This window comes from Notamacropus eugenii, chromosome 1 (genome assembly GCF_028372415.1).
Source record: "Notamacropus eugenii isolate mMacEug1 chromosome 1, mMacEug1.pri_v2, whole genome shotgun sequence".
NCBI lineage: Eukaryota > Metazoa > Chordata > Mammalia > Diprotodontia > Macropodidae > Notamacropus > Notamacropus eugenii.
The window spans coordinates 458193960-458211845 of NC_092872.1; the positions used below are offsets into that span (position 1 = coordinate 458193960).

The 17886-nt window shown below is 40.1% G+C and overlaps 1 protein-coding gene across 8 annotated transcripts in view; it reads right to left on the minus strand.

The window, feature by feature from the left end:
- ZNF536 (zinc finger protein 536) overlaps nt 1–17886 on the minus strand; it is a 597265-nt gene that overhangs the window by 509036 nt on the left and 70343 nt on the right. For 6 of the 8 annotated variants that reach the window (XM_072632093.1, XM_072632099.1, XM_072632091.1 and 3 more), the window contains exon 2: nt 13168–13264. The gene's annotated coding sequence lies outside the window, so the exon portion shown is untranslated. The remainder of the gene's footprint in view (nt 1–13167; nt 13265–17886) is intronic. The other 2 variants (XM_072632095.1, XM_072632096.1) reach the window with 1 other exon arrangement.

Consider the following 17886-nt stretch of genomic DNA (forward strand, 5'->3'; position numbering starts at 1 on the left):
AAAAATAATAATGTCCAGATGTTCCTTATTTAAATGAGCTGTTGCCATTTAATGTTGCCAATCATAAATGTGATAGAATTTGTGAATTTCAAGGTATTCATAATTTACAGAGGATTATAATTTTTTATCAAATGAATATCCGAGGTGATTAAAATAAGTGATTTCAATAAATGTAAAATGTTATATGACGGATGCTAACTTTATAATGCAGGTTCAACAATGCATAAGACATTCTCATTCCTATATTGTCATCATATGGCCTACTCATTTGCCTTTCCATCTCCCCCTTTGGGGGAGAACACATCTCTCAGGGTTTCCAATACATAATGCACTATAGACTCTGTCTACTAGCTTCCCAATCTCCAAGGTCAATCACCAAAACAACAAGATTTTATTAAACACCTACTATTTATTGCCAGCTACGATGGGAAAGCAAAGCTGGGGATATGCAGATAAAAAATAAAGATCTCAGCCTTCAATGTATTCTATCAAGGTAAACACTACATATACACATAAGGAAATACAAAATATATGCAAAAGATTTTGCGCAAACGAAGCCAATGCAATCAAGTTTACAAGGTAAGCAGAAAGCTGGGAAAGAATTTTTACAACCAATGTCTCTGACAAGGGCCTCATTTCTAAAATATAGAGAGAACTGAGTCAAATCTATAATAATACAAGTCATTACCCAATTGATAAATGGGGGGGGGGACCTCATAGATAGGAGTGGAGGGGAGAGAAAGGAAAACCTCATGTAAGAGATTCTTGAACTGAGCTTTGAAGGAAGCTGGGAATTCTAACAGGTAGATAGGAAGAGGGAGTGCAGGCCAGGCATGAGGAAGAGCCTGTGTAAAGGTATGGATTCAACAGCTGAATTGTCCTCCATGAGGAAGAAGTAGGTCATTTTAAGTGGAACACAGAGGTGCTAAAGAAATTGTTCAAGAAGTCTGAAATGTCCAAGAAAAGAATTTGCATTTCATCTCAGAGTCCATAGGTAGTCACTGGGGTTTTTGGGGCAGAGGGGTGACATGGTCAGACCTGTGCTTTAGGAAGATCATTTTGGCCACTGTGTGGAGGATGGATTAAAGGCAGGAGAGATTTGAGGTAGATCACCTAGGAAAAAAGTGATTAGGCCAGAAAAGGACTTTCTTAGAGCAGAATAATAGCCATCACCCACCTTTACAGAGAGTTTAAGGTTTGCAAAGGTTCACAACAATTCTGTAAAATAAGTAGTGAAATTGTTATTATTCACGTTTTACAGAAGAGAGATCTGAGACTTTGAAGGGCATCTACATTTTGCATTCTTATGATTGGTCAAAGACTTTCCTAGCTACAGAGAGAGCTTCTGCTTTCCTGGCAATTGGTCTAGCTCAGGCTCTTATCCAGTCCTGGATAGGAAAAAAGGACCAGGACCATGAAAGAAATACTGTAAAAGTGGGGGTGGCAAACTGAAGTACCTAGAGTAAAAATAGGGCAGGAGCAGAGCAGAGAAATGGATAAGAGCAAGGATAGGGACAGGAATAGGAATGGGGACCTACTGAGCTGAAAGAGTTGTCCAATAGGAGATATCAAGGTTAGAATGATACACCAGGTATTAGGGATATGAGGATCATCAGATCATAGATTGAAATCTGAAAAGGACCTTAGTGACTATCAAATCTGACCCCAAAGAGGGAGAAGTCTTTCACTTTGGTTCAAAGTAGTAAAGATTATGTCTCCACAGAGCAAGAACAACCAGTTGACCAATGGAAGTATTTCATCAGCTAGTTATCTTGTCTCCAACAACTGATTCTAAATGGATGTGAATATTGAGACGCTGAAGGTCATCTGGGTCATGGCTAAGAAGGTAAAGCCAAGTTGGAAGAGTCAGCATATAATTAGGAACCAGCATCTTGCACATAGTAGGTATAAGCTGAATATTTAAATGCTTTCTGACTTGAACTGAACTAACCAAAAGCCTGTGGAAAAAAAAAAGTTCAAAGGAGTGAATGATGAAGCATACTGGATAATAATTCTTGATTCATTTTGCCTACTTAAACTCATCTTAGTTTGTGTACTTGGGGGGAGGGTGGAAGCAAGAAATGGAAGAACTGGGTCACTCCATCACAACTTCACCATGGGGGAGGGTACCTAAGAAGAAAGGGAAACCCCTGCTCTGTCCAAAAGACGGGTCAAGTTTAACTTTGGAGCAAGGTTGTGATGATTATAGGCAATGACTTGGTCTCCCATGACTAGAGCTCTTTTGTCAAGAGTGGGAAAGGCAAGTGAGCTGAGGCTGGTAAGATGACCCCCTTTCCAAAGGGCACGCCTGTCAATGAAGAACCTCGTAAAGGAGGTTATTTAAAAGGCAGCATGGAGCTTATTGCCTGGCACCTGGTCCGCTGTTCCATATGCATTACAATAAAACTGCAGGCTGTTTGCTTAAGCCAGATTTGGGGTGTGGAGTGTTTATTTAGCTAGTGTGTGTGGCCTCGGTTGGGCCTGGTGGGTTTCACTCCACTCTAAACCACAGCTTTTCACCCAAGGTAAATGGTCTCTTCTTTATCTGCACAATAATCCTCTCCTCAAATATAAAATGGAATATCTACATTTCTAATCCTGCCCAGAGATAGAGTCAACCCCATTCCTTACATCGCTTTACTGTAAAGATGGAGTGCTAAGACAGGATCCATGATAAATCACATGTGCATCTCTGTCAGAGGAGAAAGGTTTATTTCCTCCTTTACAAGAAGCATCTGTATTCAAGAACACACCACCTAGGGGAAATGGTACAATCTTTTAAAAGTTTAGTAATAAAGACCTCAAGGGCTAGAGAGAGAAGAGGCTTGGGGGTCAAACAGGTTCCCTGATAAAAAGCACTTAAGGAGAAATTCTGTTAAACTCATGTAAACTTTCACCCACACATCCAATTTCTGAATATAATGTGAGATTATATAAGTGCATCCAGAAATACCTCTATAATAAATTGTCCAATACTGTCACAATAGGGTTTCAAATCCAACCTTTCATTAAATCCATCCGGTGAGGGGTGAAAGGGGGCCACGGAGGTAGTGAATGGAGAGGTACTCAGCTAACTTTGTGCTGGGCTTGAAAGTGCTAGGGACTTTAAAAAGAATGTTCTTCTGCTCCTTTCACTATAAGAAGACCTTGAAAGACAAGCCAGTCATTGTAGGGAGCTAAACTAGGTATTCTTCAGCCAGCCAGAATTCTTCTGATTTGGTTGAACTGAGGCAGCAGATCTTTTCAAACAGCTGGCCATTTGTTTTCTCCTCTCCCCCAACCAGACACCAGCTGCAAACTTTTAATCCTGGGACTCATCTAGGGAAACCCACTCCAAGTGCAAATATTAGCTTTAAGTCACCCCCAAGGAAAGGCCCCGAGACCTCATTTCTTTCCTTCCCCGCAGAGTGGCAAAGGGCTCCCCTCCCCAGGCCTCATGTCTGTGTGTAGCCCTGTTGTAGACCATGCTGTCTTGCCTGCTTCTTCTCTGCCATGTTCTGGCCCCAAGAATGCTCTCCAGACAGGCAGAGGAATTAGCTGTAACATGATGTCTCGACAGAAGCTAGCCCTGTTGGACATAACCTATGATTTCCCTAGGGAAATAGCCAGGGGCAGAGAGCATGCTTCTAAGGCCAGCAAGACTGGGAAAGTGGTTCAAAGCAGCAGCTCCCAAAGCAGGGAAATATAACCTGAGCAAGTGCAGTAACACTGGACACAGAACCCCAAGCTCATCCACAAAGGTCCCTAACAGAGATATCTCTTCAGTATCTATCAGAGAACTGAAAAGAGATGCGAACGACTGACTTCCCAACTTCTTCCCTCCCCCTCACCTGAGGGATTCACACTGACCTACCTCCCCAAGAAGAGAAGCCTGAGTAAATCAGTATAGGAAATAGGGATGGAAAAAGCCACGTCTCCATAGCCAAAGAGGAGGAATGCTACTGCATAGGATTACAAAACACTACAAGAGGTTCAATCCCTGCCTTCAAGCAGTAGGAAATCTAAACCCTTCTGGAACTCCCACCCTGCTTTGCTCCTTCCCCATCCTTGGAGATCTCTGAATCTTGCTCCCTCCCTCGTCTCTCTTGCCCTCCCCATTGACCAGTCATCAAGGAGAATTTTCTAACATCCAGTACAAATCATGACTACTTTCATTCAAGCTATTTCAATTCAACAAGCATTTCCCACACCAGGTTTGGGGAAGACTCCCCTAAAAGAGACAATAGTAGCCAGGTTTCTCAGGTCTATATACTAGAAAAGTATGACTACTGGATATTTAAGACTGTGAAAGAAAAAAATGAAGAAATTTGTAGGAGGAGGGGTGGGAAGTTGGAAAAGAAAAAAATTACTTTTTTTATCTTTTTAAAATCTTTTTATTAGTTTACTGGAAGGCAGTGAATAGAGTATAAGCCCAGTAACCAAAAAGATAGAAAGTCTTGTCTCTGAAACATGCTGGCTGTAAGACCCTAAGCAAATCACCAAACACCTCAACCCTGCAGGCAATTGTCTAAGGCTATGAGGTGCAAAGAAAGTATCAGACTTAAATTTGGTAGAGGGAGGGTCTTCACCCATGAGTTCCCTGTAGCAAAGTTACAGATCCAGGTTTTTATCCATTGTTAGTTGAGGGACATAAAAATATTATGTCTAATTTGATTTCATGTTTTGTTTATTTAGACATGTGAAGAGTCCCCCTCTCTCATACTTCCTCTACCACCCCCCCATCCCCCCCCAAAAATGGAAAATGTGGAAGAAAACTTTTTTTTCTTTTTTCCAATTTGTCAATGGATTGGAGGCAAATATATCGATTAAAAATAAAAGTCCTCAAAGTGGAAAAAAAAAGATTTCTTAACATTTTCCCTATTTTCTTCTAGGGATTCACATCTCTAGTTATTCTGGTCTACTCAACTAGACTGAAAATTCCTGGGGGCAACGGCTATGACTTGTAACTCTCAGTATCTTCCACAGTGCCTAGCACAGATCAGCACAGTAGGTGCTCCATAAATACTGAATGATGGATGGACTGTTGGGGAGGAGAAGAAATTCAGCTGGAAATATAAAGAATGAAATCTGGTCAAAAGCTGAAGGGTTGGGTCCCATGTTGCTGCTGCCTGCTAGAATGTTAGAGAGTTAGGGACAGTCTGTGCCACAAAAGTTAGTCTTTAACAAAGAACACTGAAAACCCTCCTTTTTATCTTAGAATTCACCAGATTATTTTTATTATTTCTTATTACATTATATTATTTGTTATTTATTATTTCCATTATTTTTGGTTGTTTGACTTCATGGATCCACAAATGCCCAAGAAATATGACAAACAGCAGTCAATTATATCTTTTGTTCATTCATTCATTCATTTTATAAATGTCGACCTACTATGTGCAGGTTTCTGGGTTTGTCAAGGCATTACAATTTCTCAAGAGAAAAAATAAAATCACAACTCATTTTTGTCTTCCTTGCAGAGGGCTAAAATGTGTAGAAAACATTCTCAGCCTACAACTCAAATTATCATTCTTTCCTTTGTACAAAATGAATTGACCCAGAAAACTGAAAGGGTAAGAGCCCAAATTTGCTGGGCTTATTCTGCAGCCAAAAGTTCATGAAAAACGCTGTTGTGTCTCACATAGCAACCACTTGAAACTCATTGTCAAAATACAGTAGTTATTGGGGGGGATGAAATCTTATATTTTTAAACATAAAGGGAAAACTACAATATTGTTTTCTTGGGATGGATTCAAGACTCACCATTGCCTGTAGTTTCCCATCCCTAGCGTATATGGTTGACTGGGTGATTTCAATTATCCACACAAATATGAAAAGAAAGCAAAGACTTTGTTCTCCACTCGCTTTTGAAGGCAGTACAACTAGAGTCTGTCCTCTATATCAAGAAATATTAGGAAATTCTTAATACCAGGTCAACCTATCAGTTAAATGACACAGCAGACTGAGGGAGTAGGGGAGATAAGGGGAGACAAACAGAAAGGTTAATGGATCTGTCTTCCACTGGCCATGAACTTTTGAAATTCAACTAGAAGCCTGAAGGGGAGCTAAGAGATATCTCAAACTCACCATGTCCCAAACTGCACTCAATACCTTTCCTCTAAAACCTTGCCCTCTTTCCAACTTCCTTATTTATATAGAATGTTCCATCATCCATCCTGTCTCCCAAGTTCATATTCTTGGCATTATCCTCATCTCCTTACTCTTCCTGGCATAGCCAATCAGTTGCAAATCTCTCTGTTTCTGCCTCCACATCTCTTGAATCTGACACTTTCTCATACAGCTATTCCTTCAGTTCAGCCCCTCATCATCTCCCATCTAGATTACAGCAAAAATCTCCTAATTGGTCCCCCTCCCTCATCATTCCCCACTCTATTCTTCATTACACACTGCTACCAAAATGATTTTCCTTTAGTGCAGATCTGACCATGCAACTTTCCTACTCAGTCAACTCCAATGAATTGCCCGCAGGGTCAAGTATCAATTCCTCTGTTTAGCTTTTAAAGCTCTGTACAACCTGGCCCCATCCTGACTTTATAGCCTCTCCAGAAATTATTCTCCATCCCATAGTCTGTGGGGATGGTGGCAACATCAAGTGATATTAGATCCAAAACTCATTCTTAACCCATAGTGTGAATGCAAGGATGAAGGGGAGAGAATCAGTCCTGTGTGCCCCTGATCTTCATTCTTCTGGGTTATGGAAAAAGTTCAGTTTTTTTAATGCAAGAAGAAATTATTGATTGGCTTAGATTCTCTTTCTAATCCTAAGGAAATGTTGTGCACATAGACATATATGCTAGCTTTCTGAAATTATCTTCTTATCCAAGAAGTTCCCTTGTTCTACCTGACCAGGGAAAATAAGTAGGTAAATGCCCTGCTTTAAGAATTAAATAAGAGGTTTGAGTGAGAGGCATGTTTACCTAACATTACTTCATTCTTTTCTCTCTAGGTTCCCCATCTTCCCCTTCCAAAATGCAAAAATTGAAGCATAATTATTAGCTACGAAAAGAAACACAAACCATTAGAAAGTCATTTCCCCTGCAGCTTCACCTGGGCCGTAGGTATGTGGCACATTTCAGGGCACATATGAACACTTAGTGCTTTGTGAAGGGAGCAATGCTCCCTGAAATAACCATGGAAAGCTGGTAGTAAAAGGGGAAAAAGAGGATCTGAGTCCAAATCAAGGAACTTCTGGGATTCATTTATTCATTCATTCATCAAATTTTTCCTGACCACCTACTGTGGATAATACAAGGAATATATCTCATCAATAAGGAGAATCATACTTTCTCCCTTGCTGCAGATCCATCCTGTCTTCCCTCCATGATTCTCTTTTAATCCAATCCCAGAGACTACAGATTAGTTCATAGTTGACACATTTGTCTGGAGGAAGTCATTCTACACAGGCATAAATTGGATACACAGCCTGTGGGTGTGTACTCAGAGGCCATTGTGTATTTAATATATGCAACCATATAGCTTTCTTTGGAATGGTCAATGATCTTGTCATGAAAGGAAGAGTTCAATGACTACAAGGGTGAGTTTAATTATATGTTGTTATTGAATAGCAGTGGTTACTAGAGCACAATTACACATGTAATTTATCAGCAAGATACTTGCATACATAATAAACCAAGAGCAAAACATTAAATTTCAGTGGATGCTAAAAATACAGAACTGGGCCATTACAGAAGACAAATTCGGGGGGGGGGGGGGGGAATCCTTTTCTTCCCTTTCAAGGATTGCCCATTCCCATTGACCATATCCACATGGCATCCATCAGAGGGCATATCTTCCTGAAACATCAAATAAATCCCAAATTCTGAGTTATGTGTCCACAATATTCTTTTACAAATGAATAAAGATGGAGAAACCATAGAAAGATCACCAATCTTCCTGTAGCCCACCTACAGTGCTTCCCCAAAATATTTCAAATCCTGTAGGATTCAAAAATGTCTTCACATGTATTGGTTTCTTTGTTGCTTCCATATTGTATGTATAAAAGATTGGAGAGGCTAATTATCTGGATTCCCCTCCCCCAACACTCTTCACCTTCTTCCAAAAACTGGGAGAGGAAAAAGATCAGATTTTCAACTGACAAGATTGTCAGACCTTCTAGAATTTAAGTGACCTGAGAACCATTGTGAACATGTTCTTCGAAGCAAGCAAATCAAACCACTGAATAATGAGGGATCATCCTTCACAATCCTCAATATGCAGACCCCTAGCCCAGATTCCAGTTCTGCCAACATGAACATATGCTGAATGAAGGAAATAACTAGCATCTCCACAAAATTGCAGAGATGTCAAAAATGCTTACCAGTGGCCAGCAATGTGACAAAATGTCACAAGGCTGAAGAAGAATAAAAAGATGGAATTAGAAATGTGTATATGCATATATATGTATACATGTGTGTATGTGTATTCTAAGGAGAGGAAAGCATCAATATGGCATAGTGGATAAGTGGCTGGACTCAGAGCCAAGAAAATCTTACAGACTTATTAAGTTAGAGAGAGCCTGGAACACTTTAGTGAGCCTTAGAAAGTCGCCTAGAGAACTGGAAAATTAAGTGACTTTCCAAAGGATGCATGCAGACCATATGCAAGTCACTTAACTTCTGAGAGCTCAAAGTAGTTTATGAGCCTATAAGCCACAGAGAAGGTGCCAACCTGCACTGGTAGAAGGAATTTCCTCCTCCTGAAGTTCCCCAAGTCAATGAAATCACACACCTGCCCCATATCCCCTAATGAGAGAAAGCATGGTGTATTATTTGTCTTGGAGTCAGGAAATCTAGGTTGGAATCATTGGGCATTTACTATGTAGCTCTCAGTTTCCTCATCTGCAAAATGGGGATAACAACACAAACCATCTACTGCACAGACTCAGTGTAAAGAAAATGCTTTACAGACCCTAAAGCATTGTACAGATGTGAGCTGTTGTTATGACACCCAAAGCCTAGTCTTGGGCACTAGCATTCTGAATAAAAGCCAAGGATTCTGGCCTCAACAAAGTTTTAACTCATGTGTCTAACTTTGAGGCGAACAGATTCTCAGCTTACAAAAAAAAAAACCTGTTGGTTAAGAAGTTGCTAGTTTTCTAAATTGGCTTGCAGATCCCTAAGGGTGCAGCCAGCAGTGTCAGTAAGGTGTCTATAGGATTCACCACATTCAGTTCATTGTGATCTAGCACAGTCCTAGGCACATAATAACAACAACAATAATAATGTAACATTTATATAAACTTACTTTATGCCAGGCATTGTGCTAACTGCTCTACCACTATCATCTCCTTTGATCTTTACAACAACCCTACAAGGTAGATGCTTTTATTATCCCAATTTTACAGATAGAGAAACTGAGGCAAACAGAGGTTAAGTGACTTGCCTAGGGTGACACAACTGGCAAGTATCTGAAGCTAGATTTTAACTCGTCTTCCTGATTCCAGAACTGGCGCTCTATCCACTGTTATCATCCAGCTGCTCCCAATGCTCCATTCAACTTAATGGATGATATCACAGCAAAGCCTTGTGGACGCAGACATGCTAGGAAAACCCATCCCAACATTCTAAGTACTAAGGAGGATGAGGTAATAAGACAAAAGGAAAGGAAATGGACAAGAATAAAGAATTCCTTCGGCATTTTATTGTTATGACACTTTATGCCTCTGCACTGTATTTGGGCTTTGTCATAGATGGGGAGGAAAAAGGCACCACCAGTTAGCAACTCACGCATAATTATGTTAGACTAGAGTGTGTAATATTACTTGATTACTTCCATGGATCTTCACAATGCACTTATTACCTCCACTGGTACACATTGCACCCCATCTGTGCCAGAGAATCTCTCAGGCCTCTTGTTCAATATCAGTCTCACGAAATTTTGTACCTTGTTTAAGATCTTCCAATTACAAAAGGTAAACTGAGGCAGCATTTCTCATTTGCTGTTATCAAGGATCAGTTATAAAAACAAATAAGAATGGTTCATATTTAAATGTTAATGGTTCAAGAATGTATTCTGGTGTGGCAGAGCATAATTGGATGGCAAATACTACAGGCAATATTTATTTCTGCTTTTCCTCTATCCCCGATTTAAATATATACATGTATGTGTGTATGCATGTATCAAGATTCAAGTATTTCAATATAAATTCTGTATTCAAAATACTTTTCCTGATTTCAAGCTGATTGCATATTTCAAGCCAATACTGCAGCAGTGATTTCTGTTCTGAATCAAAAACAAGGATCACTCAGCTCAGCCCCCTCTATCTCTTTTCCACTCTTTCCAAATCTCCAGCCCCACTTCCAAAAGAAGCCTATTACTCCAGCTGCCTTCGGGTGCCCAGTGGCAAAAAGCTGATAGGGGAACCCCTGTTCAGAAGGAATTTGTACCCCCCCCTTAAGGTTTCAGGAGAAGGTAGAAGTACATCATTAGTTAACACCAATCACAAAGCATGGGGAATCAGAGGACACACCATTCCATTTAGATTTAAGTGTGTAATTGTTTGAGTACATCTCACCCTCAGTATAATAATGTCCTCCTTGGCTGACAGAGATTTAAGGCCCAATGAAAAGGTGGAATGTTATCAATCACATGGATGATTATGATGGGGTTTAAGTGGATGAAACCAAGAAACAGATCCTCTCTCAGGCCAGACACTACAACAGAGCCTTATAATAGCAGAAAGGAGGAAAGCAATTCTATTTCAGTCAGGACAAGACTTCCGAGTGACAGTCATTCCTAAATGAGTCTCTCTCTCTCTCTCTCTCTCTCTCTCTCTCTCTCTCTCTCTCTCTCTCTCTCTCTCTCTCTCTCTCTCTCTCTCACACACACACACACACACACACACACACACACACACACACACACTGGCACAAACTCGAATACACACATGCACACACTAACACTGAGAGGTCAGACAGCAAGGGTGACCATTTTGATGTAGAGGACTTGCCTCAGGAGGGGCAGGAAGGGAAAGCAACAAGGAATATCTGACCCAAACTATCCTTAAATAATAATGAGTGAAAGGAAAGAAATTCATACCCTTGCAATCTCTAAAGGCTACCACCCTCACCATGCAACCCCAGCTCCTGATCTATGGAACATGCTCTATTCCAATGTCCTGAAGAATCTAGAAAGTACTCTTTTCTCCCTGTCTGGGGGAAAACCCAGAGGCTCACCCTAAAGTGGGAGGAGGATAGGTTGATCAGAAGTCATTTATTATTATACTGATAGATGTCCCTGGGTACAGATGTTGGAAGCCAGATGTTCCTTACCTCTAGTGTTAGCTGCCTCAACTCCAGACAGTGGCAGGTGGCAGAAGACATAAGAAACTGAGGACAATAATATATGTATATATATACATATATATATATATATATATGTGTGTGTGTGTGTGTGTGTGTGTGTGTGTTTGTATGTATATGTATATAAACACACATACATACATATGCATATATATAATTTCAGCACCGTAGTTTGCTCATTTGCCTTTTGATCTAAAATATGCCTTCCTTATTATAAACCCAGAGAGACTCTGAAAAATAAGCCAGCTTCAAAAAAAATAAAAACAAAAAGAAACTTCACCCCCCTCCCCAACAGCACAGCCGTAACAAAACAAAAACAAAATAATCTCTCCATTCGATCTCTTTGCATGTCAGACCTTTTGCCTAACAAATCACAATAAGGCAGAACGATATAAAATTCACCCATCAAGCCCAAACACATGCCTGTGATGACTATGGCAAGGGATTGTGAATTTCATTAAATATGTTAAAGGGGAAAAAAATCAGCTTTGAAAAATAGTAATCCTGTCTTTCAACAAAAATATTATAGGAAGCTATGAATTTGGTAGATCTGAATAGGATGTTGGTACATGTTTTACTAAGGTAATATAATGGCACACTATTATTAGATCACATTAATCATTACTGTGCCAAAGGCACTGACAGCCCCACTGAAAAGGATTGAAAGGGTTGGTAATGGATATAAATTACCCATTGTGTGATAAAAGGATTTTTACTAAGAAGGTAAGAATAAAACAGCAAATTTCTAATATAACTGTTGTGTAAAACCCAAAATAAAAGTAATCCACGGTCAGTAATAGCCACAAAATCCGAAAGTAAGCACTTCTGAAACAAGATAAAGTTAAAATAAAAAAACTGTATACAGGGCAATATAAAATTAATTTCTTCGTGCATAATTCTGCTATCAATTTAAATGGTTTATGTGATGACCTCTAAGGAATATGGTCAGGAGAAGGTAGATTTAGCTAATTAGAATGGAATATGAGCTTATGGGGATGTCACAGATAGGCCTCAATAGAGACCGCAAAAAAAAAAAATAAAAACCATACACACACATACAAAAAAAATCAAATCTATGAGTTGTGCTTCAATAATTATTTTAAGTTTCTGTCTGCCTGAATTCTAAAAACAACTGTCAATTACAAAAACCCCTCCTAGGGTCTTATTTGTATACTATGTGCTGAGTCCTTCTGAAAATGATTTTCTCTGGACTGCAGCTGAACCATGGGATCAGTGAGAAAGAGCTGAACTCGGGGAGTAGGCGTGTCATTGTATGGGGGAGTTCCTGCCTTCCTTGGGCACATGCCTTGGTTTTAGGGTGAACCCACCCTTGGTGGGCTGGCCCTGTTAGTAGCATCAGGTCAAAGTTCCACACTGTGCATATGGACGAGAGAATGATTGCAGGCATGTCAACCAAGATAGAAGTCAAAAACTCCTTGATAAGTGCACCAATCTATTAATAGCTTCAAATACTCAGGAGCCTGATAATAAAATCACTGAGAGCAGTTTGCTCTAAGTGCAATTACTATATCCCTCTACTGCTTGATCATTCAACCTCCCCAGCTGCCCCCCACCAAGATCCCATGACTCACAATTTAATACAGCGACCTCTGAATAAAAAAGTCCCCTAAAAATATCTTCCCACCCTCTACTTCCACTGCCCACCATCACCACCCCAAACCACTCAGTGGTCATAAACTTAGCCTGAAGTGACAGAGTCTAAGTCCATGCAGTGATGAAGGGACTCTTATCCCAGCAAAGGATCCAAATCTCTTTATGCTTCTTCCCAGAGGTAGTAGTTTTGTTTACCCACATAAACCCATAAACAGATATCATTTTAATATATCATGAATTGGATGTTTCTTACCAGGTTATCCTTAAAGCAATGGACCTCGCTCTTGATTGAGGGAATTTCTTAAAGATGTGGGGTAGAGACTGATGGTCAGGAACTGTAAAAATAAGACCTGTGAGAAATTTAAAATGTCAAACAGATGTGCTTCAACAAGACATGTAAGCTAAGATTAATTCAGGCAAAGTCTGATTTTGTGATGGGCAGGCTTTAAAATAGACAATTCTAGGAATTTTAAAATCCTCTATGTTCTCACACACACACATACACAGATCACACAGCACATACACACACACATACACACACACACACACACACACACCACTGAAGAAAGGAACAGAGACAGTTCTTGCTTTATGTAAGTGGACCATTCTGCAGACCTCTATGTAAAGCAATTTTTATACAAGCAAATTTACCCCTATTGACCCTCTCCAATCAGCTTATATAACAAAGGCATACACAAAATAACAGCTTTACGTATCATAAAATGTACTAAAATGTAGACACATTAAATACTCTACTTTGACAATAAACAGAATAATGAAATGAAAAGTTAATGATAAAATATGACCAATACTGTACAGTAAGGTTAACATAAGTGTGCAGTATGCAGCTCCTTCCCTCCGCCCCCACCCATACCAGCCTTTATCAGTGGAGACTGGTTGAACCACTTTTTTTATGAAGCTATCGAGAGATGTTTGGACAGTAGTTCTTGTTTCTTTGTATATCTGATCATAGCAAGCAATATTTTCCTCAAATAGTCTTTTGGAATTCTTTGTGTAAAGTTGAATTTGTGTAATGTGAATTTACGTAAAGCAAGAACTGTTATCTGTTTGAGGGAAAAAAAACAGATAAGTGTCTTCTCACTCTCTCCTCTCAATGGGGAAGGAAGGAAACAAACAGAAGGATTCCCTCCTGCCCCTCCCCATGATTCCCTCATCTATGAAACTTGCTTAAAATGGAGGTTAGGAATTTGGCAAGCCTGGTAGCTTTTATTCGAGGATGTCTGAAGCCTGTGAATAACCCCACCATCACTTTAGCTACTAGACCCTGCCTTTGGAGTTGATGATGCCCAAGCAAAAAGAACCAAAGAAAATTCTCTCCAAAGACAGTAGTACCAACCATAGGTTGGTGCTCATCAGGGTCCTTGGAGATCATAAGACAGGAACGGGTAAATTCCCATATAATCAGGCTAGTAACTCACATATCAAAATCTTTCCTCCCAAACTGAGGGCAAGAGAGCATCAACCAATTACATTTTTAATTTTTTTATTCCATTTTATAACTGAAATAAGTCCTGCGTAGATGATCTCATCTAATAAAGCACACTTAGATGAGATAAGGGCCTGAAGCAAAAGCTGAGATACTTGTCTGTGGTGATTTCAGAGCCATTTACTTTAGTAAGCAAGAGGAAAAAAGAAAAAGAAAGGGGAAAAAAACCCATGACCCTGGATCAAGTCGGTTAACTCCAACCCAGTCTCCTGTCCAGAGCAGCTGAGAATCTCATTTGTTCTGCATTATTACAGATGTAGTTTTTATAAAGTTCTTTCTTGCTAGATTATATTTCACTGAATTTGAAGATGTAAATTCTGGTGGCAGTATCAGGGTTCAGGTAAAGCTACAAGACTAGGCATCTGACAAACAAAGGTGCTTTCAGAAGGATGGAACATTTTATCAGCCCTCTTCTAAGAAGTTTCTACTTCAGGCTACTGTTTGTAACATTGTACAACTCCAAGTTTTATCTCTGGCAAGCAAAAGGTGTTTGTCGATTGTGTACCCAAGTGTTTCCTCAAAGTGTAACATGGATGTTGGCTATTTGTAAACAAATTTCTGGGCTCTTATCTGAGGACAGAACAAAAAAATTCATAATTTAGCATTTCAGTAATCCTGCAATATGAAAAGAAGTGATGGATCTGTGTATGGTTTGTTCCTCTCTCTGTCTCTCTCTGTCTCTCTGTTTCTCTCTGTCTCTTTGTCTCTCTCTCTCTGTCTCTCTCTCTCTCTGTCTCTCTCTTGTCAGTTAAAAATTAGATCTTTATCTTTCACTTCATGCAAAATCAAGATATGGAGAACTAGAAATTTAATGGCATCATGATATGACATCATGTCCAAACCAAAAGGCTAGCATTTAACCAAACAGGGTCGGAATACCAGGCAGACTTGGAAATTATTTTTTCACTTTGCTGTTACAAGACTAATGGTATGGGGGCAGGGGGGAGAGGGATTCAGATTTTTACATACACGCTCATGACTTGCAAAATTCTAAGAATATTCTCCAGGGGCTTTTCACTGCAACGCTTTATAAATTCTGATGACAGAGAGAACACAGTGAGACTTCATCTCTTAAAGTCCTGCCCTGATTTGTTTGGGTCTCCAGTCATTGATCAGAATGTCAATGTCTCTCATACTCTACTTTCTAGTTCTTGACAGTCCCTGAATCCCTCCAGTTTTATACCTTACATGATTTAAGGCCCCTGGCACATGACCTTGAAAATAAATCGGGGGAATCGGGAGCTACACCCCCTTAACTATTCCCCATTTGATTTAGGGGTATTATTAAAAGATATCTGACCTACCTGAGCTAATATTATTTCAAGGCACATGATGGGAGAACAGCAGCGAAGCAGACATTTTGAGGTATAAGCTAGAACCTACAGGGCAGCAAATTCATTTAGTTCCATCAGCGCCTTCTGGAACTAGTCTAAATAGGACCGGGCTAGTGATGTCTAATGTTGTTACAGTCACCACAGATCTAGGAAAGGTGACTTGATCAAACAGCTGAACTGATGCTCCCTGGTGTTTTTTTTAAACGCCCATCAGTACAGTAATTCTGTCTTCTTCAATGAAAGAAACAGCTCTTTTGGTGCAAGTATGTAACTCCTAGTTAAAGAGAACAGGCCCAGAAAAGCAAGCCCAAAATAGCTCTCTGATAGAAGAGCTCAGAGAATATGAACAAGACACATGACAGGCTCCATTCTTTCTTCGGTGTCCTCAGCCCTAGAGCACCCAGCTGAAGAAGCTCAGTCTTCTCCCCAGGAGAATTCTGGAAACCAGAGAAAGGGTTGCTACACTGAATCACAGATTTAAAGCTAGAAGGTTCTTTATGATCATGTGGTCCAACTCTTTTTTCAAATGCAGAAACTGAGGCCCAAAGAGATTAAGTCCCTTGCCTCTGGTTGCAGATTCAGACTCGTATGCCTAAATGCAGAAGCTATACCCTTTTTATTATATTACAGTGGTTCTCCTTCAGTTCAGGACCCTAAGATCTGTTCTACCCTGAGAGAGAGTGATGTGTGTGTGTGTGTGCATACCTGTTCCACATCTGTAAATCACACAATAATTCATAAAACACAGAATCAGAAAATCCTGCAATGTTAGATCTGAAAAAATTTAGGAACTATTTAATCCAAAAACAGAAACCCTGATCCAGAAACTCCTATCCTGGATCACTGCCTCATGGTGGCAGAGGGTCTTGTGTAACCCAGTAAAACTATGAGCTACGTCGTGCAGGATTACCCAAGACAGAGAGGTCATAGTGGAAAGTTCTGACAAAAGGTGATTGACTGGAGAAAGAAATGGCAAAACACTCCAGTATTTCTGCCAAGAAAACCCCATAGACCGTGTTGCCTAGAGTGATGTGGTCCACTGGATCACAAAGAGTCTGACACAACTGAATGACAAGAAAGTGATAAAGCCAGAAATTGAACCCAAGACTATCCAGCTAGGCAGGCCTATGTTTAAGCAGAGTTCTATATCGTGGGACCCCCTCCAATTAGGTACCATGAAGTCATCCTCCCTAAAACAAAAATTCTTCCCTACCAGCCTGCTATATTGTACCCCAAACTGCATGAATATTAGGTTCATTCTTTTGAGTTAATCTACCCCGTTAAAATGCAAATTATCCTAGGAAGGGCAACACAAGGAATAATTATTAGTCATTAACACATTAGTATGAATGAGTTTATCAGATCAATTTGCTGTGTGAAAATTTGTTAGGAACTGACCTTTTAGTGGAGGGGGAGGAAAGGATTGGTGATTTTGAACCACAGAGCACTGGCAAAGGAGGAGAAGTATGGATGGGGAACACTGAACAGCCAGTGGGTAGGATGGTGGGACTTAAGTCTACAAGTGAGGCAGAAGAATTTGATGCAGGTGAAGAATACCATGGAAGTCAGGGATACAGAGTGATTGATAATATGGAGCAGAATCCACACGTTTAAGGGAAAGGGCATTTCAAGCAAAATACCTATTCAGAGAGCTGAGAGAAAAGGATCATCGGATCATAGGTTTAGACCTAGAAGGGATCTTGGAAGTCATCTAATTCAATTCCCTCATTTTATAGAGGATAAAAGTGGGGATCACAGAATAATAGGTAAATGGTCCCAAAGTTGACAGATCAATGCTAGCAACACATAACAGAGGGCTAAATAAGAAAACATGATCTGAGTTCAGTAGCAATGGGTCCAAAGGCAGGACACAGATGGGAAAGTCAGGAAAAATTTGAGTGAATGAAGTAAGGGCATGAGGAGTTAAAATAGTGATTTCTTTCACACAATGGTCCCCTTCCCCATCACACATACACACACACACACACACCTGCCACATATATGGACACACCTCTCTCTCTCTCTCCCTCTCCCTCTCCCTCTTTCTCTCTCTCTCTGTCTCTCTCTCCTGAAGGCACCTACATGTCTGGGCTTAAACATACAGCAGAGGAAGAAAACTTTACCAACTTCA